An 8,221-nucleotide genomic window follows, 5' to 3' on the forward strand; every position below is an offset into this window, starting at 1 on the left:
AGGATGGCCCAAGTGCTTGGGCCCCTGCAACTGCGTGGGAGTCCAGGAAGAAGCACCTGGCTCCTGGCTTCGGATCGGCGTAGCTCCAGCTGTAGCAGCCATTTGGGGGGTGAACCAACAGAAGGAAGATCTGCCTCTCCTTCTCACTGTCTGTAACTCTACCTGTCAAATAAATAAAATAAAAAAAAACTTTAAAAATTACTTTTTTTTTTAAGATTTACTTATTTATTTGAAAGAGTTAGGGAGAGACAGAGGTTTTCCATCTGCTGGTTCATTCTCCCAAATGGCTGTAGTGGCCTGATTGGGGCCAGTCAGAAGCCAGGAGCTTCTTCCAGGTCTCCCATGTGGGTACAGGGACCCAAACACTTGGGCCATCTTCTGCTGCTCTCCCAGGTGCATTAGCAGGGAACTGGATCAGAAGAGGAGCAGCCAGGACTAGAACTGGTGCCCATATGGGATGCTGGCACTGCAGGCGGTAGCTTTACCTGTATGCTAAAGCACTGGCCCCGAGAACTGCATTTCTTTTCTAGCCTGTGTGATATTCCATTTTATGGATAGACCATGCCTTTGGGATTGTGTCCAGGTTTGGTTACTGGGGACAGAGCTGCTCTGTACGTGTGAGCATCTGCTCTGTCTGTGTGTGTACACCTGCAAGTGAAGTTGCTGGACCCTAGAGTAGTTTTAATTTCGTGAGCCGCCACCTTACTGGTTTCCACAGCAGCAGCACCAGCATGTGTTCCTGCCAATAGCATGCGAGGGTTCAGATTTCTCCACATCTTTGCCACTGCTTGTCTTTTTCATTTCTCAAATGCCTGCAATAGCCAGGCAGAAGTCAGGAGCCTGGAAACCAGTTGAGTCTCTGACATGGGTGGCGGGGACCCAAGTACTGGAGCCATCACCTGCTGCCTCCCTGGGTGTGTATCAGCAGGAAACTGGAAACAGACACCAGGCGGGACTCCATCCCAGGGAGTATGGGTGCGCTCAGCAGCTTCTCGCCGACGAGGACAGGTGCCCACCCCTGCGTCCTAAATCTTAGCCCTCTGACATCTGCCATGTCACTGTATCTTGCCTTCATGCCCACTGGGTGTCATTATTGTGAGTATACAGCCCTTGTGAATTGTTGCACACAACCGTGCTAGAAGAACCACTGACCAGATTGGAATAGAAACTATTTTCCGGGCCCCACAAGGCTCCCCTGTGCCTATCGGGAGCCCCCAAGTAACCACAGTCGTAATTTCTGTCAGCATAGGTTGATGTTTGCCTGTATTTGAACGTCAGATAATGCAGTGATACAACATGCACTTAAAAAAAAATTTATTTGAAAGGCAGAGAGAGAGAGAGAGAGAGAGATCTTCCATCTGCAGGTTCAGAGAGAGAGAGAGAGAGAGAGAGATCTTCCATCTGCAGGTTCAGAGAGAGAGAGAGAGAGATCGATTTTCCATCTGCAGGTTCAGAGAGAGAGAGAGAGAGAGAGAGAGAGAGAGAGAGATCGATCTTCCATCTGCAGGTTCACTACCCAAATGGCCCCAACAGCCAGGGTTGGGCCAGGGCTGGGCCAGGGCAAAGCCAGGAGCTTCTTCAGGGTCTCCTATGTGGGTGCAGGGGCCCAAGCACTTGGACCATCTTCCGCAGTTTTCCCAGGCTACAGCAGAGAGCTGGATTAGCAATGGAGCAGCCGGACTGGAACGTGCACACATGTGGGGTGCTGGTGTTGCAGGCAGTGGCTTTACCCACTATGCCACAGCACAAAACCCACAACATGTATTTTTTTTTTTTAAAGATTTATTTATTTATCTGAAAGAGTTACAGGGAGGCAGAAAGAGATCTTCCATTTGCTGGTTCACTCCCCGAATGGCCACAACAGCCAGAGCTGGGCCAATCTGAAGCCAGGAGCTTCTTCCGGGTCTCCCATGCCGATACAGGGGCCCAAGCCCTTGGGCCATCTTCTGCTGCTTTCTCAGGCCGTAACAGAGAGCTGGATTAGAAGTGGAGCAGCTGGGATTTGAACTGGTGCCCATACAGGGTGCTGGTGCTGCAGGCGGCAGTTGTACCCGCTGCACCACAGCGCTGGCCCCCCAACACGCACTCTGGAGTGTAACTGCACTCAGCACTGTGTTTGTGCGGTCTGTTGTGTTACTCACTTGTGGCCTGTAGCTCACTTTTTCATGGCTCTGGACTCGTAGGAGTTTGCCACTGTCTTACCCACTCTGCTGCTGCCGGATTTTCATGTTTCCAATGCTTGCCTGTTACAGAGGAAGCTGTGGTGCCCAGTCCTGGCCACGGCTCTCGGTGGACACCAGTGCTGCTCTGCTGGGTGTGGGCCTGGAGGCGGAGTTGCTGGTCCTGGCCGCCCACCTGTGGAGGGTACTGGTGAGCAGTGCTCCGTGGTGCTTGTGCCAGTTCCCGCTCCCACCCACAGACTTTCAGTTGCTCTGTGTTCTTGCTGGGCTCACCGCAGGAGTCTTTTACAAGGGCAGGTTTTTTTTCTGCTGTTTTTGATTGGTGCTGGACACATCGGTCTATTTTTCTGCTTTCTCTAGGATTCATTTTTTCTAAAAGATTTATTTCTTTTGAAAGAGCTACAGAGAAAGGGGGAGAGACAGATATATTCCATCTACTGGCTCACTCCCCACATGGGTGCAACAGCCAGAGCTGGGCCAGGCTGAAGCCAGGAGCTTCTTCTGGGTCTCCCACATGGGTGCAGGGCCCAAGGACTTGTGCCATCTTCCACTGCTTTCCCAGGCCATAGCAGAGAGCTGGATTGGAATTGGAGCAGCCAGGACTTGAACCGGTGCCCATATGGGATACCGGTGTCTCAGGTGGCGGCTTTACCCACTTCGCCATACATTGACCCCTTTTGGGTTAATTTTATTAATTTTCCTGTAAAACAAACCACTTATGTGGATTCTGGATTTGTCAGAATAGGTTCTACAGGTTTGGATATGTAAATGTTTGCATTTTATTTTTCTCTTGAAGTGAAATATACAATAAAGAAATTACTTTACAACATTATAGAAAAACCATTAGCTCCCACCTCAGCCTTCTCACTAACTCAGACTCTTTTTTTAAAAAATATTTGAATTAGGGGCCACCACTGTGGCGTAGCGGGCAAAGCCGCACCTGCAGTGCCAGCATCCCATATCAGTGCCGGTTTGAGACCTGGCTGCTCCACTTCTGATCCAGCTCTCTGCTGTGGCCTGGGAAAGCTGTAGATGATGGCCCAAGTCCTTGGGCCCCTGCACCCATGTGGGAGACCTGGAGGAAGCTCCTGGCTCCTGGCTCCTGGCTTCGAATCAGCACAGCTCCGGCTGTTGCGGCCAACTGGGGAGTAAACCAGTGGATGGAAGACCTCTCTCTGCCTCTCCTTCTCTCTTTTCTCTCTATATAACTCTTTCAAATAAATGTCTTTAAAAAATATATATGAATTAACATGGAGATTTATAGATTTGTTTATTTTTTACATTTAAAAATTATTGAAGAGGCCAAGAGACGGACATACAGATGGACAGGGAGAGGGCACTCCCATCCACTGAGTCACTCCCGAAAGCTCCCAGCAGCTAGGGGTGGGCTGGGATCGTGGCCGGAGCCAGTGCCAGAAGCACGCTCTGTGGCTCTCCCGCCGGGGAAAGAACCCAATGGGGCCGCCTTCTGGGTTCTGCCTGAGCCGGAGTGGGGCTCAACGCCAGGCAGGTGCACGCCTGCCCCAGTCCTGCTCCTCGACTCTGAATGCTGGAGTCCGCATGCCGATGTCGCGGCTGCCAAGGAAGAAGTTTGAGCATCGCCCTCCTGCTCACAGAACGGTTCTTAGCGCTGACCTTGTGATGACCACGGCGGAGCCACGTAGTGGACTGCTTCCTCCTTCTATGGTTGTTTGCCCCCTAGACTTGTTCCCTAGAGTTCCGTGCCTCATTTTTCTGTCGGCTTAGTTCAGTGCACCACCAGTTCTTCCATGCTCGCAGGGAGTCTTCCAAGAGTTCATGGAAAATCTACCTTAGGAAAAAATCACACACGGGGTTTTATTGCACCAAAATAAGCTTCTGTTTTCCATGAACTTCGGGTAGTGCCCTGGGACTTGTGGGACCCAGTCCAGAGCAGGGGAGCCATCTCACCCAGTGAGACAGCGTGGGAGAGAATGTTCTAGAACTGCCATGCTGTCTAGGGAAGAGCCTGACTCTCCCAGGACTGGGCTGCCTCTGTCAGCAGTGGGGACTCGTGCTCCCTGCAGCTGGAGGTCTATGGGGCCCGTGTTGGGATCTGTTTCTCAGCGCAGGTTAGGGAGCAGCAATTCTGGGGGATCCGTGGGGAGAAGCGGAGGAGGAGGCTGGCAAAGTGAACAACGGCTTCCTCGGCGGCTGCACTTGACCTTGAGATTGGAGACCGTCCACTTCCCCTCCCCCACTGTCCATTCTGAGCGTGGCAGGTGCTGGCCGCCTGGCTTCAGAGACTTCTGAGCACACGGACAGCCAGGGGCTGCTGCACGCGGCTGTGCCCGGTGATGGTGGGGGAGGGAAGAGCCAGGCAGCGTGCTGGGGGGTCCCCTGGCTCCTGACGTGCTGCTGCTGTCCGTGCTGAGTGACAGCTGCCATGCCAGTTAGTTGTCATCAGCTTCCTCTCCCGACGTGGCCACTCTGTTTTCCTCCGGCCTGTCCTTGTCACTAGTTGTTCAAGTACACTTCTTGCAGGTCCCCATTGGCAATCAGGGCACCGACCCCGCAGGGCCCTGAGCTGTGGTCTGGGAGGCCCCAGGTGGTGAATGGAGTCTGTCTTGTTTTTATTCCTGGTTTCCATCAACACTCACGCATATGGGGTGGGCATTGTGGTACAGCAGGTTCAGCCGCCGCTTGAGTGCCAGTTCAAGTCCTGGCTCTTCCGTTCCCAATCCAGCTTCCTACTACTTAATGTGCACCCTGGGGTGGGGGTGGGGGCGGCAGGTGATGGCTCAAGAGGCTGGGCCCCCCACCACCCATGTAGGAGACCAGGTGGAGTTCCTGGCTCCTGGCTTCCGGGCTGGCCCTGGGCCTTAGGGGAATGAAGCAGCGGATCGAGGATCTCTGTCTCCCCCTCTCCTCCTGTGTCTCTCATGCTGCCTTCTCAAATGAAACTGAAACCAAGCTGGGGCAGGTGCTGTGGTGTCGCAGTTAAAACCTCCGCTTGTGACCTCCGCGTTCTGTATCGGCAGCGCCAGCGGCTCCACTTCTGGTCCAGCTCCCTGCTAATGCACCCGGGAAAGCAGCGGAAGATGGCCCAAGCGCTTGGGCTCCTGGTGTCAGCCTGGCCCAGCCCAGCCCTGGCTGTTGCAGCCACCTGGGCAGTGAATCAGCACATGGAAGATCTCTGTGTCTCTTTCTCTCCCCCCTCTCTCTGCCACTCTGCCTTGCAAAATAAATAAGTCTTTAAAAAAAAATTAAAGTTGCACAAAGGCAAACATTGTAAAAACCCAGGTCCCCCGCCTACAAGAACACAGAACTAGTGAGCGGGCTCTGATTAGCGGGAGCCTGGCGGCCTGGTGGACAGCGCCCGTCCCTCCAGGGTGTGCTGGCCGCCGGCACTTCTGTGGCACCAGCCACAAGGCCGTTCCAGTGTCCGGAGCGGGCCATGGCCCCGGCTGCTCGGCTGCTCTCCTTCCCAGTCCCACGCCAGGCTGGGTGGGCCTCTGGGGCTGCTGGGGAGCCCAGGCCTCCGTCCCCGTGGAGGAGAGCCCCTGACCCAGAACGGGAAGGCTCGCTGCTGTGGCTACCGTGCAGGGAGCCGTGTGTGCGTCCTGGCTGGTGGGAGTCCACGCCGCTGGGCCCTAGCAGCCGTTCCCTCCACACACGGGTTCTGCCGCATCTGGGCCGGCCCGCCAAGTCCTTTCGTCTCAGTCGTCCGGTGCACCTTCGTGGTGGGTGGCCGGTGTGGGTGGTTTGTGTGGATGGCTGGGGGTGGATTGTGGGTGTATATGGGGGTGCGTGTAGATGGCTGGTGTGTAGTATGTGTGTGGTATGGATATTGGTGTGTGTATGTGGTGTGGTATGTGGGTGGGTGTATGTGTGTGTGTGTGGTGGGTGTTTGGGTGTGTATGGTAGGTATTTGTGTAGTGTGTGGAATTGTGTATGGTGTGTATGTGTGGTGTGTGTAGATGGCTGGTGTGAAGTATGTGTGGTATGGGTGTGTCTGTGGTATGTATATGGGTGTGGTATGCATGTGGGTGTGGTATGGGTGTGTGGGTGTGGTACGTATACGGGTATGGTGTGGGTGTGGTGTGTGTGGTAAATGGTGTGTGTGTGTGTGGTGTGTGTGTGTGTAGGTTTGTGGAGTGTGTGTGTGGATGTGTGTGTGTGCCTGGTGTGTAGGTGTGTGTGTGTATGTGAGTGTGTAGGTTTATGTGCGTTGTGTGTGTAGTATGTGTATAGTGTGTAGGTGTGTGTGGATGTGTGTGTAGGTGTGTGTGGTGTGTGTGTGTGCATAGTGTGTAGGTTTGTGTGTGGGGTGTGTGTGTGTGAGTGTGTAGGTTTGTGTGCTGAGTGTGTAGGTTTGTGTGCTGTGTGTGTAGGTTTGTGTGGGGTGTGTGTGTGTAGGTTTGTGTGTGGTGTGTGTGCATAGTGTGTAGTTTGTGTGGTGTGCATGTGGTGTGTGTAGTGTGTAGTTTGTGTGTTTGTGTAGGTTTATGTGGGTTGTGTGTGTAGTGTGTGTATAGTGTGTAGGTTTGTGTGGGGTGTATGTGTGAGTGTGTAGGTTTGTGTGGGGTGTATGTGTGAGTGTGTAGGTTTGTGTGGTGTGTGTGTACAGTGTGTAGGTGTGTGTGTATAGTGTGTAGGTTTGTGTGGGGTGTGGTGTGTGTGTGTATAGGTGTGTGGTGTGTGTGTGTATAGTGTGTAGGTTTGTGCAGGGTGTGTGTGTGTGTGTAGGTTTGTGTGGGGTGTGTGTGTGTGTGTAGGTTTGTGCGGGGTGTGTGTGTGTGTGTGTAGGTTTGTGTGGGGTGTGGTGTGTGTGTGTGTGTGTAGGTTCGTGTGGGTGTGGCTTTCACAGGTCCCCATCACCTCTTATCCCAAGCCCAGGGGTCAGCGTGGCCATCACTTCAGCCTCCGAGGGTCTCGGTGCCAGTTAGAGGTGCGGGATTGGAGCCCTGGGGTGCCCGCGGGCTGCTGAGCCCCGGGTGACACACTGCGCCTTGGGTCGCCCTGTCCCCTCAGTGGTCCTTGACACGCCCGGCCATCGTCCGCCCCCCGTTCCCCGTCCACAGTCGCCTTCTGGGAAGGCCCAGGGTGGGGGCATTGTCAGCCCATATCCTCCCGTGGTGTTGCAGGTCCTTCCATGCAGGGACCTGGCCACTTCTCCAGGACCGGTGTCCTGGGTCACATGCAGTGTCCCCGGGCCTCCCCCACGTGTCCTCTGCCTGCTGCCATGTCCACGCTCCCCGTGGGGCTCCTCCTGCTTGGCTTCCGGCAGAGCTCAGTCCCTGCCCTCGGCCCCAGTTCACGGGGGTCCGGCGGCCACGTGAGGACCCAGCAGGGCCGAGGAGGAACGGGGCCCTGGGGAGGGCCCGCGGGGCTGGGACTTGGGGAAGGGGGCGTGGGTTCCGCTGCCCGAACTGGGGTGCGTTCCTGTGCGCAGCAGGAGCCCCGCAGCAGGGGACGGCCTGGGGGGGTCCCCTCGGGGAGAGAGGCAAGTGGGAGCGCAGGTCACTTTCCTTCCCTGGCCTTCCCGTCCTGCCTTGCTCCTCCCATTGGCACTTGTTTGAGACATCTGGAGGGAGCCGAGCATTCCACGGTGCCGGTGCCGGGAGCCCTGCGACGCTGAAAAGGAGAGGCAAGCGAAGTGTGGCAAGCGAGAGCGCTTTAGACACAACCGGCCTGGTCCTGAGCCACAGGGGAGTGGGAACAGGGAGCACAGAGGTGGCCCAGCTCCACCGTGGGAAAGAGTCGGTCTCGGTGTGTGCGCTCGCCGATCGTCTGCTGTTGGAAGAGCTCCAGCAAGGCTTGCAGTGAGCGCTTGTTTTGTTTTTCTAAGATTTATTTATATGAAAGGCAGAGTTATGGAGAGGCAGAGGGATGGAGAGAGAGGTCTTCCATCCACGGGTTCACTCCCCAAATGGCTGCAACAGCTGGAGCTGCACCAGTTCAGAGCCAGGAGTTTCTTCCGGGTCTTCCACGTGGGTGCAGAGGCCCAAGGACTTGCACCATCTTCTACTGCTTTCCTAGGCCACAACAGAGAGCTGGATGGGAAGTGGAGCAGCCGGGGC

The sequence above is a fragment of the Lepus europaeus genome, chromosome 23 (assembly GCF_033115175.1).
Source record: "Lepus europaeus isolate LE1 chromosome 23, mLepTim1.pri, whole genome shotgun sequence".
Classification (NCBI taxonomy): domain Eukaryota; kingdom Metazoa; phylum Chordata; class Mammalia; order Lagomorpha; family Leporidae; genus Lepus; species Lepus europaeus.